This window comes from Xenopus tropicalis, chromosome 1 (genome assembly GCF_000004195.4).
Source record: "Xenopus tropicalis strain Nigerian chromosome 1, UCB_Xtro_10.0, whole genome shotgun sequence".
NCBI lineage: Eukaryota > Metazoa > Chordata > Amphibia > Anura > Pipidae > Xenopus > Xenopus tropicalis.
The window spans coordinates 212,116,340-212,138,389 of NC_030677.2; the positions used below are offsets into that span (position 1 = coordinate 212,116,340).

At 46.6% G+C, this 22,050-nt stretch overlaps 1 protein-coding gene across 1 annotated transcript in view; it reads right to left on the bottom strand.

Annotated features, from left to right (window-relative positions):
* The window catches only part of cntfr (ciliary neurotrophic factor receptor), a 283,796-nt gene that overhangs the window by 175,548 nt on the left and 86,198 nt on the right, over positions 1-22,050 (bottom strand). The window contains exon 2 of the mRNA XM_031892423.1: positions 16,609-16,679. The gene's annotated coding sequence lies outside the window, so the exon portion shown is untranslated. The remainder of the gene's footprint in view (positions 1-16,608; positions 16,680-22,050) is intronic.

The following is a 22,050-nucleotide window of genomic DNA, read 5'->3' on the forward strand; positions in this document are numbered from 1 at the left end:
TGAGGGTGCCGAAAACATGTTAGATGGGGTGTTAGTCAGAGAGTTATTATTCCTTCCTTATCCAACGTTTAACCCCTTCGCAGAGGTTCCAAAAATTCTAAGGCACACCCCCAACTTTCGCAGTACCCAATCCTGGACTCCAATGGGTGTGGCCTATTTAAATATGGGTGGTATTTCAAGCACATGTGAATGTGTCTGGCCATAACTGGGAGGGGTCAGTTGGATCAGGGCGTGGCCTGAAACCATCCCAAAGGAATTTAAATGGCACCAGTAGGTAGGCCTATGATGTATCAGGCAGGGATTGGTTAAAGTGGCACTGGTAGGTAAGTCTGTGATGTATCAAGCAGGGATTGGTTGAAGTGGCACCGGTAGGTAGGCCTATGATGTATCAGGCAGGGATTGGTTGAAGTGGCGCCGGTAGGTAGGCCTATGATGTATCAGGCAGGGATTGGTTGAAGTGGCGCCGGTAGGTAGGCCTATGATGTATCAGGCAGGGATTGGTTGAAGTGGCGCCGGTAGGTAGGCCTATGATGTATCAGGCAGGGATTGGTTTAAGTGGCGCCGGTAGGTAGGCCTATGATGTATCAGGCAGGGATTGGTTTAAGTGGCGCCGGTAGGTAGGCCTATGATGTATCAGGCAGGGATTGGTTTAAGTGGCGCCGGTAGGTAGGCCTATGATGTATCAGGCAGGGATTGGTTTAAGTGGCGCCGGTAGGTAGGCCTATGATGTATCAGGCAGGGATTGGTTGAAGTGGCGCCGGTAGGTAGGCCTATGATGTATCAGGCAGGGATTGGTTGAAGTGGCGCCGGTAGGTAGGCCAATGAGAAATCAGGCAGGGATTGGTCTGGCAGAGTTTTGTCCAGGTTTGGTTTTAGACCACTGATACACAGACAGGCAGCTCCTTGCTTTTCAAAAAGCTGGCCAATAAATATGATCTGCTGGTTGCTATGGGTTACTAGACTACAGTACAAGACAACTACCCCTTATTCAAGGCTATTTAAAATGTAAATATAGGGCAATAAATGAATTCATACACGAGTAAACACTTAAAGGAAAAGGCTACCTAAAGTTTAGTTTGGCCATCTTGTAGACTAGGGTTGCCACCTCTGCTGGCATTTGTCACCAAGCAGGGGACAGGCAGTGATGTCACAGGGGAGGGACAAGGCAGGGCTGTGACATCATGGGGCAGGGGAAGAGGTGGGGCTGTCACATCACTGGGCAGGGAACAGCTCTAATATGCGATGCTGTGTAAATCTCTCTCTACATCAGTAATAGTCAAGCCGGGGGGTTTGACTGAGGGGGCTGCTGTAAGATGCTATAGGCCTGGGGTGGGCAAACTTTTTGGTTCAGGGGCCAACAGATGGGCCGGGGGTGTGACAGACGGGCCAGACCGGGCCAGCCTTACGCCGTCTCCACTCATCAGTCCAAGTCTGGCATGATGAGACATGCGGAGTCGGATTAAAAAGCCGAATTGCCCAGACGTGGCCAGTGGGCCATAGTTTCAGCCGACCCATTGGACTCTGCTGGTTCCTGTGTCGCACTCATACGCCCGGCGCTGGCCTAACTGGCACAGGGAGCAGATTTCGGCGCAGAAATGCATGCAGAAGCTTAGAGCCCACACTGATTCTGCAGTTTATACGCAGCTCCCCGAGTGCATGGGGCAACTGTCTCTCCTGTGTGCGCCAGTGGGGCTAATCCCTGGCTACTTATCTCTCCATCTGTCTTGTATCACATGGGTTAATTCTCCCGTGTCCCCCCCACACCAGCACACCTGTTTCCCATCCGTGGGATTTACTTCCCCACATGTGCAAACACAGATCCATCTTTCATCCGTGCTCCCGACGAAACTGTCTTCAGCTCCAGATCTCGACATGGTTCCGCCTTGTTCCTATCTCCCTGAGTTGGACTGGCGTTTCCCCCAGCGCCACATGCTGAATGAATCAAGCGGGGGGGGGGGGTATAAACAGAATTTTTAGGGCATTTTGAAGTTGTAGGGTTTGGTCGGGGCTATTGAAGGTCATTTCCTAGGGCAGTTTATTGTCTTTGTTCCAAATTTAGAACCTGGTATTGGCAATATCAGTGTTAATCAGTATCTTGCTTGGCCCGGAATAGCAATCTGTGGGTTCTGGCAAATGCCAGGGGGGGCTGCTGTAAGATGCTATAGCCAAACTTTTTGGCTCAGGGGAAGGGCCGGGCAGACGGGCCAGGCCGGCGTTACGCTAGTCAGCCAAAGTCTGGCTTGATGAGACTTGCGGAGTCGGCGGGCCGGATTAAAAAACCGAATGGGCTGGACGTGGCCTGTGGGCCGTAGTTTGCCCACCCCTGCTATAGACTATTCACTATTTAGTGGTCTGGTGGGGGGCTGTTTGGGCCTCTGGGTACTGTTAGGCTAGTGCCTAGCTAAGTAAGCAGGGTGGGAATCAGCCGACCCATTGGACTCATATGCCCGGCCAGCGTGGGGGGCTGTTTGGGCCTCTGGGTACTGTTAGGCTAGTGCCTAGCTAAATAAGCTGGGTGGGAATCAGCCGACCCATTGGACTCATATGCCCGGCCAGAGTGGGGGGCTGTTTGGGCCTCTGAGTACTGTTAGGCTAGTGCCTAGCTAAGTAAGCTGAGTGGGAATCAGCCGACCCATTGGACTCATATGCCCGGCCAGAGTGGGGGGCTGTTTGGGCCTCTGGGTACTGTTAGGCTAGTGCCTAGCTAAGTAAGCTGGGTGGGAATCAGCCGACCCATTGGACTCATATGCCCGGCGCTGGCCTCAGTACAGGCCAAGGGAGCAGCCATGCAGTAATCTTTCTATATGGGGATTTAAATGCATCCTGTTTGGAAACAGTAAGGTGTCAGCTCTACAGACAAGCCCCTGCTGGGGACCCCCTAGGAATTGGTGTCAGTTTCCCCGTTCGCCACGGCGCATCGAGCTAACGGCGGGCATCGGTACAGGCGTCAGTGCCCGGTTAGCGCAGCTGAAAGTGATGCTAATGGCCAATGGCAGCTCTGAGAAGAAGACAAACACAGCCGGCCTGCGCTACCATAGCAAGGGCCCCGCTCCACAAACACCAATTTAAAACAGATTTTTCACGGCTTGCCTGCATTAGCACCAGCCTGGAAAATCTCCGCCGCTGCCCTAAGGCTCACGTTTGTTTAGCGAGAGATCTGCCAGCCAATTACACGCTAGCAGCTGCGCAGCATGGAAGCACAGCCTGGCAAAATGGCTGCCACCCAGATCCACAACTCCCACAAACCTCTGTACCCCTTAATCATCATTATCGGGTTGTACTTTACCATCATTTCTAACAAACGGGCCCTTACAATGATTTAATAAGCAACTGTTACAGAATAAAAACTGGTACTGGAGCCCCCCACTCACAAAAGCTTACAATCTAATGCCCCACGGAGCGTGTTAGGTCCCCACCATAAATCTCTGCTATCGACTAGCGACTAATCACTTTGAAATGCCTTCCCACCGGCACAAACAGGAATCACTAGTGGAAAGGCCTTCACTTTGCTTCGTTTCCCAAAAGTTTTGTTGTTTTGCATCCAATAGGGATTAATTAAATCTTAATTGGGATCAAGTACAGGTACTGTTTTATTATTACAGAGAAAAGGGAATCATTTAACCATGAAATAAACCCAATAGGGCTGTTCTGCCCCAATAAGGGGTAATTATATCTTAGTTGGGATCAAGTACAGGTACTGTTTTATTATTACAGAGAAAAAGGAATCATTTAACCATTAAATAAACCCAATAGGGCTGTTCTGCCCCAATAAGGGGTAATTATATCTTAGTTGGGATCAAGTACAGGTACTGTTTTATTATTACAGAGAAAAGGGAATCATTTAACCATTAAATAAACCCAATAGGACTGTTCTGCCCCAATAAGGGGTAATTATATCTTAGTTGGGATCAAGTACAGGTACTGTTTTATTATTACAGAGAAAAGGGAATCATTTAACCATTAAATAAACCCAATAGGGCTGTTCTGCCCCAATAAGGGGTAATTATATCTTAGTTGGGATCAAGTACAGGTACTGTTTTATTATTACAGAGAAAAGGGAATCATTTAACCATTAAATAAACACAATAGGACTGTTCTGCCCCAATAAGGGGTAATTATATCTTAGTTGGGATCAAGTACAGGTACTGTTTTATTATTACAGAGAAAAGGGAATCATTTAACCATGAAATAAACCCAATAGGGCTGTTCTGCCCCAATAAGGGGTAATTATATCTTAGTTGGGATCAAAAACAGGTACTGTTTTATTATTACAGAGAAAAGGGAATCATTTAACCATTAAATAAACCCAATAGGGCTGTTCTGCCCCCAATAAGGGGTAATTATATCTTAGTTGGGATCAAAAACAGGTACTGTTTTATTATTACAGAGAAAAAGGAAATCAATGTTAAAAAGGAGTCCATGGCAATTTGTAATTCGGAACTTTTTGGTTAACGGGTTTCTGAATAACGGATCCCATACCTGTACTGGGTTGGGGCCAGTAGTTATTTAGGCTATGGAGTCCATATGTAAATCCTTCAACTTACGGCCCCACTCCACGACTTATGTAATCAAGTTTATATTCCCCTCCCACATAAAACCCATTACGGCACAATGGAATATTACTATTAGAAAACAGGTACAAATGTTGCCCCCACCTTACACAATTGCTTGCCACTGGATTGAAAAACATGCGGCAACTGGAGCCAGACACAATGATTCTGGAAATCTGGGAAAAATGATAAATAATATTTTATCCTGTGTCCCCTTTAGTAAATGGGGCCCTTTACCCCTATGTACTGGGAGGCTGGGAAGCATAATCCCCAAGATTACACAAGATGCAGAAGATCCCCATGATCTGAGAGTCAGCAGATCCTTATCCAAGACCACCCAGGTGAGTGGGGCAACGCCCCTCCTCTAACGACGCTATAAGCCTGGAAATATTGCCTTTTATTAGAACCAAATCCCATTTTCGGACGTTTAATCATGGGAGCCATTAAAGAGGACGCGGCCCCAGCAGGCGCTAAGAACCGCGGGGTCCAGGAACGGGTCACATTTTTGCCTGAGACATTTGCAGCGATCAATTTTAACTGTTTGCAGAAAAAGAACAATCTCGGCCCTAAATCCCTAAATAAATCACAGGGGTGAGCCCTGTCTCCGCGCGGAACGCGTCCTGCAGGATTCCCAGGGACTCGCACAATGGTTAAACCATATGGCAGCCTCTCTGCTTCTAAACCTGCGGAAAACAGGAAATTATCACGGGGAGAAAAAATTCACTTGTCGCAGCCCGAGATGAATAAGTGATCAGCGAATACTGTGGGGGATAGGGGCTGATTTACTGTAGGTGTCAGGCCCTTCAGCCTACGCCGGGGTCAAATCTATTTCATATGAGCAGGTTTTAGTTAAAAAAACTTCCAATAATAATGTATTTATCTCCAACCCCCTCTTTCTCTTCATACTTTTGGTTTCAGGCCTGATGCTAAAACATCTCAGCAGTCAGAACTGCATTCATGTTTGTTTAAACCAGAAGGAAGAGAATGAATGGGATATTCCCTATGCAAGGGAAACCATTGGTATTAGAAATATCCACTATACTTAATCAGCCAATCAGGGCAGGGGGAATTTGTCAGCGACTCACAGCATGAAGGTGTTGGTTGCAGCCAGAGAATGAGGTTAGGTTGAGGAAATCACAGATTTAGAAATATACACAAAAATAGCAATATTAGCTCTGTATGAAGTAGGGATGGACCGAATCCACTATTTTCAGATTCGGCAAACACAGAATCCTGTAGGATTTAGTTTGGCCGGGACTGTGGATTCAGCCGAACCGAATCCTTCAAAAAAAGCCTGGATTCGGCCCGAATCCTGACCCAAATCCCAGATTCGGTGCATCCCTAATTTTCAAGAGTGTGGATTCGGCTGAATCTTGGCCGAACCCTGGATTCTGTGTCTCCCCGGTATAAAGCACAATTCAGCAGGAGAATGTTCCCGAGTGCAGCCAGATAAAGCCAACGGCCCCTCTGGGAGGCAGAAGAGAAGGTACAGGAGTCAGTAGGCCGTACCGTGATGGTTACCTGTGGTTCTCTATAAACAGGGTTCTCTGGCGCTTAATAAACAAGGCTGGTAGAAAATGGTGCATTTCAACGGAACAGCAGGCGCAGCTTTAATCTTAATGAGATTAGAGCCCAGTAATGGAAGCCCGCTGATAGCCTCTTCTATTTTGGGTTTGGCCGACTATTTCAGCCGCAGCCTATGCTCCAGCCCACGTCAATAAGCACTGATACCATTAAGGGCCGGGATGTCGGACTGACAGGTATCTGGGTCGAAAAAAAGACAACAATCAATTTTAACCTTGGGGGAATTTCTTGCTGATCCAGCCTCCAATAGGGAACGATCCTATCTGTAGCCTAAAATCCACCCCTTTCCTGCTAAATTGTGCTTAGTACAAGGAAAAAACTGACCTGGGTTCTTCTATTGCTGCCTTGGCTAAAGTCTTCCATTACTGAACCATCTCTCTTCTCATCTGGTGGTGGGCTAACCCCTTGCTGTTTGAGCATTTCTTGTTTGTGTCACCTTATATTTGTAAAAAGCTCCACTCTGAGGGTCTTTGCTAAAGAGAAGACAGGCCCAAGCTTGACAGCCCGTTGCCCTTAATAATTTAGTTGTGCCTCTTTGTCCTTTTTACAGTTTAGCTATATCAAACCAAACCCTGATCCAGCCTCCAATAGGGAACAATCCTATCTGTAGCCTAAAGATCTACCCCTTTCCTGCTGATAGGGTTGGTTTGCCTGATCTACCCCTTTCCTGCCGATAGTGTAGGTTTGCCTGATCTACCCCTTTCCTGCTGATAGGGTTGGTTTGCCTGATCTACCCCTTTCCTGCTGATAGGGTTGGTTTGCCTGATCTACCCCTTTCCTGCTGATAGGGTTGGTTTGCCTGATCTACCCCTTTCCTGCTGATAGGGTTGGTTTGCCTGATCTACCCCTTTCCTGCTGATAGTGTAGGTTTGCCTGATCTACCCCTTTCCTGCTGATAGTGTAGGTTTGCCTGATCTACCCCTTTCCTGCCGATAGTGTAGGTTTGCCTGATCTACCCCTTTCCTGCTGATAGTGTTGGTTTGCCTGATCTACCCCTTTCCTGCCGATAGTGTAGGTTTGCCTGATCTACCCCTTTCCTGCCGATAGTGTAGGTTTGCCTGATCTACCCCTTTCCTGCCGATAGTGTAGGTTTGCCTGATCTACCCCTTTCCTGCTGATAGGGTTGGTTTGCCTGATCTACCCCTTTCCTGCTGATAGGGTTGGTTTGCCTGATCTACCCCTTTCCTGCTGATAGGGTTGGTTTGCCTGATCTACCCCTTTCCTGCTGATAGGGTTGGTTTGCCTGATCTACCCCTTTCCTGCTGATAGTGTAGGTTTGCCTGATCTACCCCTTTCCTGCTGATAGGGTTGGTTTGCCTGATCTACCCCTTTCCTGCTGATAGGGTTGGTTTGCCTGATCTACCCCTTTCCTGCTGATAGTGTTGGTTTGCCTGATCTACCCCTTTCCTGCCGATAGTGTAGGTTTGCCTGATCTACCCCTTTCCTGCCGATAGTGTAGGTTTGCCTGATCTACCCCTTTCCTGCCGATAGTGTAGGTTTGCCTGATCTACCCCTTTCCTGCCGATAGTGTAGGTTTGCCTGATCTACCCCTTTCCTGCCGATAGTGTAGGTTTGCCTGATCTACCCCTTTCCTGCTGATAGTGTAGGTTTGCCTGATCTACCCCTTTCCTGCCGATAGTGTTGGTTTGCCTGATCTACCCCTTTCCTGCTGATAGTGTAGGTTTGCCTGATCTACCCCTTTCCTGCCGATAGGTTTGGTTTGCCTGATCTACCCCTTTCCTGCTGATAGTGTTGGTTTGCCTGATCTACCCCTTTCCTGCCGATAGTGTTGGTTTGCCTGATCTACCCCTTTCCTGCTGATAGTGTTGGTTTGCCTGATCTACCCCTTTCCTGCTGATAGTGTTGGTTTGCCTGATCTACCCCTTTCCTGCTGATAGTGTTGGTTTGCCTGATCTACCCCTTTCCTGCTGATAGTGTTGGTTTGCCTGATCTACCCCTTTCCTGCTGATAGTGTTGGTTTGCCTGATCTACCCCTTTCCTGCCGATAGTGTAGGTTTGCCTGATCTACCCCTTTCCTGCCGATAGTGTAGGTTTGCCTGATCTACCCCTTTCCTGCCGATAGTGTAGGTTTGCCTGATCTACCCCTTTCCTGCTGATAGGGTTGGTTTGCCTGATCTACCCCTTTCCTGCTGATAGGGTTGGTTTGCCTGATCTACCCCTTTCCTGCTGATAGGGTTGGTTTGCCTGATCTACCCCTTTCCTGCTGATAGGGTTGGTTTGCCTGATCTACCCCTTTCCTGCTGATAGTGTAGGTTTGCCTGATCTACCCCTTTCCTGCTGATAGGGTTGGTTTGCCTGATCTACCCCTTTCCTGCTGATAGGGTTGGTTTGCCTGATCTACCCCTTTCCTGCTGATAGTGTTGGTTTGCCTGATCTACCCCTTTCCTGCCGATAGTGTAGGTTTGCCTGATCTACCCCTTTCCTGCCGATAGTGTAGGTTTGCCTGATCTACCCCTTTCCTGCCGATAGTGTAGGTTTGCCTGATCTACCCCTTTCCTGCCGATAGTGTAGGTTTGCCTGATCTACCCCTTTCCTGCCGATAGTGTAGGTTTGCCTGATCTACCCCTTTCCTGCCGATAGTGTTGGTTTGCCTGATCTACCCCTTTCCTGCTGATAGTGTAGGTTTGCCTGATCTACCCCTTTCCTGCCGATAGGTTTGGTTTGCCTGATCTACCCCTTTCCTGCTGATAGTGTTGGTTTGCCTGATCTACCCCTTTCCTGCCGATAGTGTTGGTTTGCCTGATCTACCCCTTTCCTGCTGATAGTGTTGGTTTGCCTGATCTACCCCTTTCCTGCTGATAGTGTTGGTTTGCCTGATCTACCCCTTTCCTGCCGATAGTGTTGGTTTGCCTGATCTACCCCTTTCCTGCTGATAGTGTAGGTTTGCCTGATCTACCCCTTTCCTGCTGATAGTGTAGGTTTGCCTGATCTACCCCTTTCCTGCTGATAGTGTTGGTTTGCCTGATCTACCCCTTTCCTGCTGATAGTGTTGGTTTGCCTGATCTACCCCTTTCCTGCTGATAGTGTAGGTTTGCCTGATCTACCCCTTTCCTGCCGATAGTGTTGGTTTGCCTGATCTACCCCTTTCCTGCCGATAGGGTTGGTTTGCCTGATCTACCCCTTTCCTGCCGATAGTGTAGGTTTGCCTGATCTACCCCTTTCCTGCTGATAGTGTAGGTTTGCCTGATCTACCCCTTTCCTGCTGATAGTGTAGGTTTGCCTGATCTACCCCTTTCCTGCCGATAGTGTTGGTTTGCCTGATCTACCCCTTTCCTGCTGATAGTGTAGGTTTGCCTGATCTACCCCTTTCCTGCTGATAGTGTTGGTTTGCCTGATCTACCCCTTTCGTGCCGATAGTGTTGGTTTGCCTGATCTACCCCTTTCCTGCTGATAGTGTAGGTTTGCCTGATCTACCCCTTTCCTGCTGATAGTGTAGGTTTGCCTGATCTACCCCTTTCCTGCTGATAGTGTAGGTTTGCCTGATCTACCCCTTTCCTGCTGATAGTGTAGGTTTGCCTGATCTACCCCTTTACTGCCGATAGGGTTGGTTTTCCCCTGAGGAAGAGCACAGCTGGTGGTCAAAACATTGGAATTTTTGAGTTCCAGTGAGTGCGGTACTTTTTTTGCCCCCGGGACAGTTGACACTACAGTTAAGGATAATGCTCCTTTTTTGTTCATATATAGGTTTGTATGTCTTACTTTTCTGCCTCCATATTGCCCTACTGTCTCTTTGTTGCCCTACCTGCTATCCCTATACAAGTGCTGCTCTTCAGGACTCTGGATTATTTTCCATATTCAGCCTTTGTGAATGCAAGCCCCAAGCTTAGTCCTTAACATTTCTATTCGCACCTATGCCAGACAGCTATATCCCGAATTGTATTTTATAATCACTTTCCAGTGTGTGTCCTATGATACCAAAAACCCCACATGGAAAAACAATATGGGAGATAAAGATCGATATTCCTCCCTCTCTTATCATAGCTGTCAGCCCAGTCCATTTACTGCCTGCGATAAGGATCTGCTGGTTCTACAAATTCATACAGTGCTCTTTAACCTTCAGTATAAAGTGGATTAAAGACATAAATACATCAGCAGAGGATAGATCATATGGCGCAGAGCTCAGGTCCCATGTGGGGTTCTGTCTTATATAACAAGCACCTGGACATCTGGGCTCATTTAAAGGGAAACATGTCCTATTGATAATTAGTGCCTGCTTACCATTTATTTTCTAGAAAACGTTGCCTATTTCTCTTGCTTGAATTAATCAGCCCGTTTCAAAGGGGATGTATAGCTTGTTAGGAGACACAGAACATGTATTTGTTGAGCTTATGCAAGTAATTAACATGTGAGCTCTGCCATGGGGAACGGATATTATTCTCCCGACGTTACTCTGTGACTTGCAGTGACACTTATTGCCTGTCGATGGCGGCACAAACCCCAGGCAGGGTAACAATGATGGTCCAAGTGCAATAGCCAGAGACAGCTGGCCCCTTATTCTTATCAGTAATCAGTTCTACAAAGAGATAAAATAGCTACTTCCCCTTTAATGGACTTGTACTGATATATAAAGTGGCTATAACCATCTCCACACACGTCTCTTACAGTCAGTGGATTATCCCTAATTGCACGTTATATAAACCATGAAAGGTAAGTGATTAGTAAGGGAGAAATATATAAAAGTCAGTTTTATGAAGTGTTTTGGAGCAAAGAGGCCCCCGAGCCTCTCCCATTCGCTGCAGCGCTGGGATCCCCGGCCAAGCCCAGAGCATTACTACTGTCTCTGGCTCCAGTTGCCCCAATGCCCCAGGTACTTCTGCCCATACAGGCTCCCAGCTACAAACAGCGAGTGCCAAACTGCCCGTCTGCAAATGGTGAATGAGCGCCGGCACCGGTACATTTCCAATGTTCTCTGCCATCTGTACTGCTCTGGCTCTGACACAGCGCGGATAATCCTTCCGGGCTCACACAAATACCCCATTACTCAGGAGCAGAGAAGTTCAGGCTAAATGGGCCCCATTAATAACCCAGGCCCATGTCCCTCTTCTCTGAGCAATGACACAAATCACTTGCGTCGGTCTCTTGGGTGCAGCTGATTGATCTCCCCCGGCCCGAGCCCACGGGAAGCACAGAGATCCGCAGGGACGTGATAAATGCTCGCACTGGTGCAACAGGAGGGGAGATATTATAGATTACAGTCAGGGCCGGTCTTATAAACTGCGGGGGCCCAATTGGGACCATTTTGGCGGGACCCCCTACACAAGGTGTTGCCAGCTGGCACAGGGTTCCCCTGCCTTTTCACCTCTCTTTCTCTTGTTCCATTAGCCCCCCAACATTTCATGGCACAATGTGGCCCCAAGCGCTGGGCACTGACACACCAAGCATACTATATACCAAGGGTGGGCAAACTTTTTGTCTCAGGGGCCACATTGACTTACAGACGGGCCGGGCCAGCGTTGCACCGTTTCCGCTGGTCAGTCCCCAGATGCCAAGTCTCGCGTGATGAGACGTGCGGAGTCAGGGGGCCGGGTTAAATAGACCAAAGGGCCGGACGTGGCCGTGGGCCATAGTTTGCCCACCCCTGCTATATACAGAGAGTGCCCTGGGGTAGCAGTATGTATGTATGTATAACTTTATTTATACAGCGCCACAAGGGTACGCAGCGCTGTGCAATCTTACAATATACACAATTACACACAGGGAGAGATATAATAAATACAATAAATAAGTATAAATACACAGGGATTAAGTGTCATGGGGTATGAGACACAGTAGGAAGGAGGTCCCTGCCCCGTAGAGCTTACAATCAAAGTGGTTGGGTAACATACAGGCACAAACTGGAGGCACTAGGTATGGGCATTTGCCCTTAAGCGCAGGAGTGGGCAAAATAATGTTTTGGTATGAATGCAGTACCCACTTTGGGTTTAATGTCCCAAATTAAAGGCTGTCCGGGTCAAAACCTCCTGCCCGGTTTTCCAAATTAGGAAAAATGGGCAGGACTTACTGAGATTGGCACAGCGATCAACCAATCACCGGTTGCTGCATCATAGCCCCGCCCAGTGATGTTACAGCCCCACCTCTTCCCTGCCCCGTGATGTCATGGCCCCACCTCTTCCCCAGCCCCATTACGTCCCTGCCCGGCAGAGGTGGCAACCCTACCCAGAATACTTAGCAGCATTATCAGCCAATCATTATTGGGGGTGAGCTGGACAGCTTTATGTGTTTATTCCCACTGCTGCGGGGCCCAATAGGTCCAATTGGCCTAAGGCCGGCCCTGATTGCCTTCATTGATTCGGTTATACCATGTGACACATACCGGCAGTGTCAGAATGGGGGATGCAGGGCCACTGGGTGCCACCTAGGCAGCCAAGTTCCCCACCTAACCCCCTCCATAAGCACTGACCTTCGAGGGAGACCGACGGCCTGGGGGGAGTGCACAGCGGGGATGGGGTCTGGGCCGGCCCAGTCCAACCATGCATGCTGGGTAAGTGGGTGGGGCCTGTAGTAAGTGGCTCATATCTGGATACGGTTTGCCTTATGCTGTGATTTTCACCCCACTGCCCACATAAACACACAACTGTACAACTGCAGAAATGTATTATAAAATGCACCAACCCCCCGAAGAGAGTTCTGACCGTTGCTAAAATGTATCTGATCCCCCAGCGGCGGCAGAAAGGGTGGAAGGGATATCGTATATCACGTAACATAAAACAGATTATTTGTGTATCATCATCCCCTGCGCTCCCCAAGGAGGTGTCTGTTTCCCAACGAGTCGGAGATAGCGAGATCCTTCCCTGATAACTATTAGATCTGGGGAGATTTCATGGAGTGCGTCATCTAATGCAGCGAGCGAGGGGCCAACATAAATGTTTGTTATACGGCCTGTAACGTCTTCCTGAGCCGAGCCCTCTGGCACACACCAACCGCACATCCTTGGCTCATCCCAGTCCCTAAACAGGGAGACACTATGGCACCTCCTACCCATATGTATAAATACAAATATACAGAGAAGGAATGTTCTGGGCACACAATAAGCTGTACCCCATACTGTACTGTCTAAGGGAAACACTATGGCACCTCCTACCCATATGTATAAATACAAATATACAGAGAAGGAATGTTCTGGGCACACAATAAGCTGTACCCCCATACTGTACTGTCTAAGGGAAACACTATGGCACCCCCTACCCATATATATAAATACAAATATACAGAGAAGGAATGTTCTGGGCACACAATAAGCTGTACCCCATACTGTACTGTCTAAGGGAAACACTATGGCACCCCCTACCCATATGTATAAATACAAATATACAGAGAGGGAATGTTCTGGGCACACAATAAGCTGTACCCCATACTGTACTGTCTAAGGGAAACACTATGGCACCCCCTACCCATATGTATAAATACAAATATACAGAGAGGGAATGTTCTGGGCACACAATAAGCTGTACCCCCATACTGTACTGTCTAAGGGAAACACTATGGCACCCCCTACCCATATGTATAAATACAAATATACAGAGAAGGAATGTTATGGGCACACAATAAGCTGTACCCCCATACTGTACTGTCTAAGGGAAACACTATGGCACCCCCTGCCCATATGTATAAATACAAATATACAGAGAAGGAATGTTCTGGGCACACAATAAACTGTACCCCCATACTGTACTGTCTAAGGGAAACACTATGGCACCCCCTACCCATATGTATAAATACAAATATACAGAGAAGGAATGTTCTGAGCACACAATAAGCTGTACCCCCATACTGTACTGTCTAAGGGAAACACTATGGCACCTCCTACCCATATGTATAAATACAAATATACAGAGAAGGAATGTTCTGGGCACACAATAAACTGTACCCCCATACTGTACTGTCTAAGGGAAACACTATGGCACCCCCTACCCATATGTATAAATACAAATATACAGAGAAGGAATGTTCTGGGCACACAATAAGCTGTACCCCCATACTGTACTGTCTAAGGGAAACACTATGGCACCCCCTACCCATATGTATAAATACAAATATACAGAGAAGGAATGTTCTGGGCACACAATAAGCTGTACCCCCATACTGTACTGTCTAAGGGAAACACTATGGCACCTCCTACCCATATGTATAAATAGTACTGTATCTCTGTATCTGATTTGCTCGTTATTGGGCTAATTGTGAGACTCCCCCCATGCTGTGCGCTGATAATGATGTTCCTTACAGGTTCCACAACACGAGTACACAGTATTTCTATCAGTTATTTTTCCAGTAAAACAACAAAATAATGCAAATATTTGAATTTCTGCCTGTGAATTCTTACGCCGTAACGATCTCCTGGTTAATGAGCAAACCGGCGTTATCCCAGAGAGAGGAACACTCGGCGCTGTTTCCTGGGAAGATCTGACCCATTTGGATAATTAAAAGCCATTAGAACTAATCGGATGTTCTGATCTGCACCATTTGCCCCTTTGCTAAATTAGTTATTGACTGTACAAAGGCAGCGCTTGCCTTCAAGCAGATCAAGCAAAGCCACAATAACAGGTGACACTGAGTGTGAATGTCTGAACTTAAAGGGGAACCGCACCTTTAACTTGTAGTTTTTGAATGATTTTCCATACTCTTTGGGCTTTTACAAGCTGTTGAATGTAGTTAAATGGCAGCCAATATATTATTGCTTTGTGGGCTACACAAAGTTTACAAAAAGCCATGGAATAGACACATCTCACACTACGCATGGCACTGATACCCAATAGGGGAAATTTTAATCTTCAGGAATAGAATTATGAGCCATGACATTTAGGGAGGCTTTCAGTACAGCGGCACTAAACCCACTGGCTCTTCCACTGACATAATATGAGAGGAGCAAAGGTGCTGTGTGCTGTACAGTAGTTCCCAGCTATAGTATCATTACCCCACAGGCAAAAGCAGATTGTTAGTGAGAGGTAGGAGAGTGACCACAGAAATATTGTCAGTCGATTATATAAACATGGAGAGGCAATGTCACACACATATATTGATGCTGTGCTGAGAATCACACTTCCTGCCTTCCATGTCTTCCTTACCCACATATAAAGCAGTCTACTTCCTGGTTTCCATCATATACAGCAGTCTACTGCCTGCTTACCTACATATAAAGCAGTCTACTTCCTGGTTTCCATCATATACAGCAGTCTACTTCCTGCTTACCAACATATACAGCAGTCTACTGCCTGCTTACCTACATATAAAGCAGTCTACTTCCTGGTTTCCATCATATACAGCAGTCTACTGCCTGCTTACCTACATATAAAGCAGTCTACTTCCTGGTTTCCATCATATACAGCAGTCTACTGCCTGCTTACCTACATATAAAGCAGTCTACTTCCTGGTTTCCATCATATACAGCAGTCTACTGCCTGCTTACCTACATATAAAGCAGTCTACTTCCTGGTTTCCATCATATACAGCAGTCTACTGCCTGCTTACCTACATATAAAGCAGTCTACTTCCTGGTTTCCATCATATACAGCAGTCTACTGCCTGCTTACCTACATATAAAGCAGTCTACTTCCTGGTTTCCATCATATACAGCAGTCTACTGCCTGCTTACCTACATATAAAGCAGTCTACTTCCTGGTTGCCATCATATACAGCAGTCTACTGCCTGCTTACCTACATATAAAGCAGTCTACTTCCTGGTTTCCATCATATACAGCAGTCTACTGCCTGCTTACCTACATATAAAGCAGTCTACTTCCTGGTTTCCATCATATACAGCAGTCTACTGCCTGCTTACCTACATATAAAGCAGTCTACTTCCTGGTTTCCATCATATACAGCAGTCTACTTCCTGCTTACCAACATATACAGCAGTCTACTTCCTGCTTACCTACATAAAAAGCAGCCTACTTCCTGCTTACCTACATATAAAGCAGCCTACTTCCTGCTTACCTACATATAAAGCAGCCTACTTCCTGCTTACCATCATATACAGCAGCCTACTTCCTGCTTACCTACATTTAAAGCAACCTACTTCCTATTTACCAGCATATAAAGCAGTCTACTTCCTATTTACCTACATATAAAGAAGTCTACTTCCTGCTTACCTACATAAAAAGCAGCCTACTTCCTGCTTACCTACATATAAAGCAGCCTACTTCCTGCTTACCACTTACAAACATATTAGTCAATTTCCTGTTTACCATCATATAAACTCATTTACTACATGCATACTATATATATTAAGTATTCCACTTCCTGCTTTCCAATATATGAAGTTATCCACTTATCCACTCCCCCATGAGTACTGAGGGTGGCCTGCAGGCCTGTAATGGGGCGGGTTGGCTATAATTTGTCAAATTCTGATGCGGTTTTGAGATCTGCCTGATAATTACTCTGCTGCGATGCAGTAATTACGGTGCTGACTCGCAATCAGCTGAGGATATTGTATAAGGAATTTACAAACACACTGTACCTTTAATGGTGATTCCTCTGAAGTTTCATGGATAAAAAAGAAAGTCTAGGATTCCTTCAGTTGTGTCCCTCCTGCAACAGAGAAATACAAAAAACATCAGAATCAGCAAATCTTATTCCAAAGTGAGCAAAAGCTGCAAGTTAAAGGGGAAGCAAACCCTAAAATAATTGGCTAGTAACAGACAGAATAATAATGGATAGGGGAGTGGCTTGGAATTACATAGAATGAAATCAGTTAATGTTTTTAGATTTATGTGTAAGTGAAATTGCTACAAAGCATTATGTCTGTCGCATTCTGCACTGCTGATTCTCCCTACAAACAATGTAGCAGAAATCTTGCTTTTTCTCAGGTCTGTTAATCAGCTGCTTCTTGTACATTGTTTCAGGAGTCAGAAGCAGCACTGCAGGTAACAGAAAGGCACAGACATACACTGCTGTCAACAGAAATGTCATTTACACATCATATAAACCCAGCGAGCACCGAATGGATATTGGGAAGTTGCTTAGAATGACATTATGTATCCCATTTAACCCCTGTAGATTGTAAGCTCTTGCGAGCAGGGCCCTCTGATGCTATTGTTACTCTGTATACCCTTGTCTGTAGAACTTTTTTAAGGTAATTTGCTGGCGCTATATAAATAAATGATGATGATTTAACTATTGCATGGCTAGAATGAGTCTAAGACAGGAGTCGGCAAACTATGGGCCGTCTGCCTTTTTAATCTGGCCCACTGACTCCAGCTCCCTTTAAAAAATTACGGGCCCTGATTGGTTGCGCCCCGTGCATGTGGAGGGAACTGGAAGATGTTGGGGAGGGGAGCTGGAGGATGCTGTGGGGGGCAGGAGAATGCTGTGGGGGGGAGCTGGAGGATGCTGGGGGGGAGATGGAGGATGCCGGGGGAGATGGAGGATGCTGGGGGGGAAGCTGGAGGATGCTGGGAGTGAGCTGGAGGATGCTAGTTGGGAGCTGGAGGATGCGGGGGGGAGCTGGAGGATGCTGAGGGGGAGCTGGAGGATGCTGGGGGGAGCTGGAGGATGCTGGGGGGAGCTAGAGGATGCTGGGGGGAGCTGGAGGATGTTGGGAAGGATGCTGGGGTGGGGAGCTGCAGGATGCTGGAGAGTGGAGCTGGAGGATGCTGGGGGAGGGAGCTGCAGGATGCTGGGGAGTGGAGCTGGAGGATGCTGGGTGGGGGAGCTGAGTGGAGCTGGGTGGGAGCTGAGAGGCCCCGTGATTTCTGCGTAACGCTGGCCCGGCCCATCTGTAAGTCAATGTGGCCCCTGAGCCAAAAAGTTTGCCTACCCCTGGTCTAAGAGCTCCAGTGCCTCTGCTAGAATGTTTAGAACAAATCATAGTAGCTGAAATGGAAAGAAGACTCGCATCCATCAAATAATCCCCACAAGCACCCGGCGGCAGCAGGCGTGGCTGTTCCACGTTAGCTCTTTGTGGCCATTAATGAAGCGGAACTAAAGGAAGAGAAGCCACAGACAGAGGCAGCCTGAGATCTTAATATAAAGGAGATGCCTCCCCTCGCTTGCCTTAGTGCTGTGCTTGCAATATGGCCCCCGGCCGCTGCCTCCCTCCTGCCTCTCCTCTCTCTCTGTTACTTAATTTGCCTTCCGACTCTCACATGTTAATTGCATAAAGCGCGCGGGGAAAGTGCCGCTAACTGGCGCCTGGGGAGGTGCGGGCGCAGGAATGCTAACAGTAACATTATAATCTGCTTCTTTACGTGACGGAGCATGTTACATTCACAGATTGAGAGAGAATGGCAGGTCTGTGACACGGGCACGAGGCGCACATCTAATAAAGGGCAACTCTGCCCAAAAGCTGTTTTTTTACTGCCTAATGAAAGAAAAATCTTAATCAAAGGGGTGGTTTACCTTTACATTAACTTTTATATTATAGAATGTCCTATTTCTACCAACTTTGCAATTGGTCTTCATTATTTAATGTTTTACAGTTTTCAAACTATTTGTCATTTTTCCAGCTTTCAAATGGGGGTCACTGACCCCGGCAGCCAAACCCTATTGCTCTGTGAGGCTCCAGTTTTATTGTTTTTGTTACTTTTTATTCTTTATCTTTCTATTCAGCCCCTCCCCTATTCATATTGCTGTCTCTCATTCAAATCTCTCCCTGGTTGCTAAGGTAAATAAGACCCTAGCAACCAGATAGCTACTGAAATTCCAAACTCAAGGGCTGCTGAACAAAAAGATAAATAACTGAAAAACCACAAAAAAAATAAAAAATGACAACCAATAGCAAATTGCCTCAGAAAATCAATGTCTACATCATATTGAAAGTTAATTTAAAGGTGAAACTACCCTTGGGGGGTGAAAGGGTTCCTGAGGCAGAAGCCCCAGTGGGCCCTGCACCCCCCCAGTCCTACCCTGTTTCAGCCCCTCTCCTATTCTGGAAACCACTCTCTGGTTGCTAATGTCCTTTGGACCCTAGCAACCCCATAGCTGCTGAAATTCCAAACTGGAGAGCCGATGAAGAAAAGGTGAATAATTCAAAAACCACAAATAATAAAAAATGAAGATCAGAATATCCCTTTCAACATCATACTAAAAGTTAACTTAAAGGTGCTTAGTACAACATTTTTTCTTTCTTATTTCAATTTCCCCTTTAATATCATGGGATAGAAGAAAAATGAACTCAAACTGACCACGTTGTGTAGTTTCTTTTACAGATTAAAATGAGCCCCATTTGTGGGAGATGCTGGATTTATAGATGATTAGTCGCAGTACCGCTTCCCACCAGTTTCAGCCAAACAGCATTGTTTCCAACAGAGCAGCGCCCGAAGCTGATAGGACAAGGTATCTCCCAGTAATGGCTGAACATGGAAGTTATGAGAGATACGGCTCTGATTCAATACGGTAACGCAGGAATGTAAATGCAGAAAGAAAATGAAGCATTTTTATTTTTTATAGTTTTTAATTATTTGCCTACTTTTTCCAGCTTTCAAATGGGGGTCACTGACCCCAAGTAAGAAACAAATGCTTTGTAAAGCTACAGATTTGTTATTATTGCTACTTTTTATTACTCATCTTTCTATTCAGGCCCCTCCTATTCATATTCAAGTCTCCCATTCAAATCAGGGCATGGTTACTAGGGTAATCTGGACCCTAGCAACCAGATAGCTGATATTGCAAGCTGGAAAGCTGCTGAATAACAAGATAAATAACTCATAGACCATAAATAATAAAAAATGAAAAACAAAATTGCATATTGTCTCAAAATATCATTCACTACATCATACTAAAAGTTATTTTAAAGGTCAACTAACACTTTAAGAATGTTCGGTCCCTATTATCTTGATATGAAAACTCATAGTAACTCTGGAAAGAAACAAAGTTTAACTAAAAGAATGTTTTCTTTGGAGTTATGGTGTCTCCGGCTATGCCACTGAGCTATATGGGGTAATAACCTGAGCCATAGGTGGGCCGCGTAACCCCCCAGCCGAGGCAGCTCTGTGCCCGCACCACGCACAGCCCATTATGTTGCAGGAATCCCCACAAGGGCCAGTTCTACTCAGCTGTAAATGAGCTCAGCGTTTGATCTGACTACAGGAAGGCAACTGGGCTTTAAATACTCCGCCTGGTCCTGATTAGGAACTTCAGGACTTTTTAACTACTCTCTTGCCCCTTGTTGCAATGAGCCATTTAAACAGACAAGTTCAGCAGCGGGTTCAGGGGTTATAGCTTTCCCAGGTGTGATCTGGTAATGACCTAATTCCGCAACATGTGCTCTCCCTTTAGCTGCGCTTCAATTACCCCTCCCTCCATCATGCTGAGACAGGCAAGCCTTACTTGTGCCTCTGCTGCTCAACTACAACTCTCACAGTCTCAGAAGGAGCCAGCGCTACACATTAGAACTGCTTTCAGCTAACCTATTGTTTCTCCTACTCCCATGTAACTGGAGGAGTCCCAAGCCGGACTTGGATTTCTTACTATTGAGTGCTATTCTGATACCTACTGGGAGCTGCTATCTTGCTCCCTTCCCATTGTTCTGCTGATCGGCTGCTGGGGGTGAGGGGGGGGGATATCACTCCAACTTGCAGCGCAGCAGTAAAGTGTGCCTCAGTCTGAGCTTTCAGCCAGCGCTACACATTAGAACTGCTTTCAGCTAACCTATTGTTTCTCCTACTCCCATGTAACTGGAGGAGTCCCAAGCCGGACTTGGATTTCTTACTGTTGAGTGCTATTCTGATACCTACTGGGAGCTGCTATCTTGCTCCCTTCCCATTGTTCTGCTGATCGGCTGCTGGGGGTGAGGGGGGGGGGATATCACTCCAACTTGCAGCGCAGCAGTAAAGTGTGCCTCAGTCTGAGCTTTCAGCCAGCACTACACATTAGAACTGCTTTCAGCTAACCTATTGTTTCTCCTACTCCCATGTAGCTGGAGGAGTCCCAAGCCGGACTTGGATTTCTTACTATTGAGTGCTATTCTGATACCTACTGGGAGCTGCTATCTTGCTCCCTTCCCATTGTTCTGCTGATCGGCTGCTGGGGGTGAGGGGGGGGGGATATCACTCCAACTTGCAGCGCAGCAGTAAAGTGTGCCTGAGTCTGAGCTTTCAGCCAGCGCTACACATTAGAACTGCTTTCAGCTAACCTATTGTTTCTCCTACTCCCATGTAACTGGAGGAGTCCCAAGCCGGACTTGGATTTCTTACTATTGAGTGCTATTCTGATACCTACTGGGAGCTGCTATCTTGCTCCCTTCCCATTGTTCTGCTGATCGGCTGCTGGGGGTGAGGGGGGGGGGATATCACTCCAACTTGCAGCGCAGCAGTAAAGTGTGCCTGAGTCTGAGCTTTCAGAAGCAGCCAGCGCTACACATTAGAACTGCTTCCTACAACAGAAAGTTCAGCTTCTCCAAAAACCAAACATGTTGAGCATTAAAGCGAGTTCCAAAAGCTGCAGCCCCTGTAACGGCCGGGAAATTAGCAACTTGGCACCTGGAGCCAAAGCGAAAACAGACGTAAATCTGAGCAGCACTTATTCACTCACATCCCGGGAAAGGCCTTTTCAGCATTTTAATGCATTTTATAAGGTGGGGGGGCAACAAAAATGTTGTTAAAGGGGTCTAAGTAAGGCCAATTGCCTGGAAAATAGTTGCCGGCCAACAGCAAAAGAAACTTTTTTTTAACAATATTTTTTATTTGCATTTTAAACTTTACAAGGCAGCATGTGTATATATATATATATCCTTGAAAGGCTTATACAGTATTGTAATAAATTATGCAACATAACAGATTATGAAATAAAAAACATCATAACTCTGCACCACATTGTTTCATTATCAAGAAACATTACTTATGTTATGTTGGATTGTTCAACCTGGGATAATAGCCTCTGGGAAGGGACTGGGGCTGTGGGATAGCAGGTATAGTAGGGAGAGATGGTGCCTATAGTAGCAGTGGGGGGATAATAGCCTCTG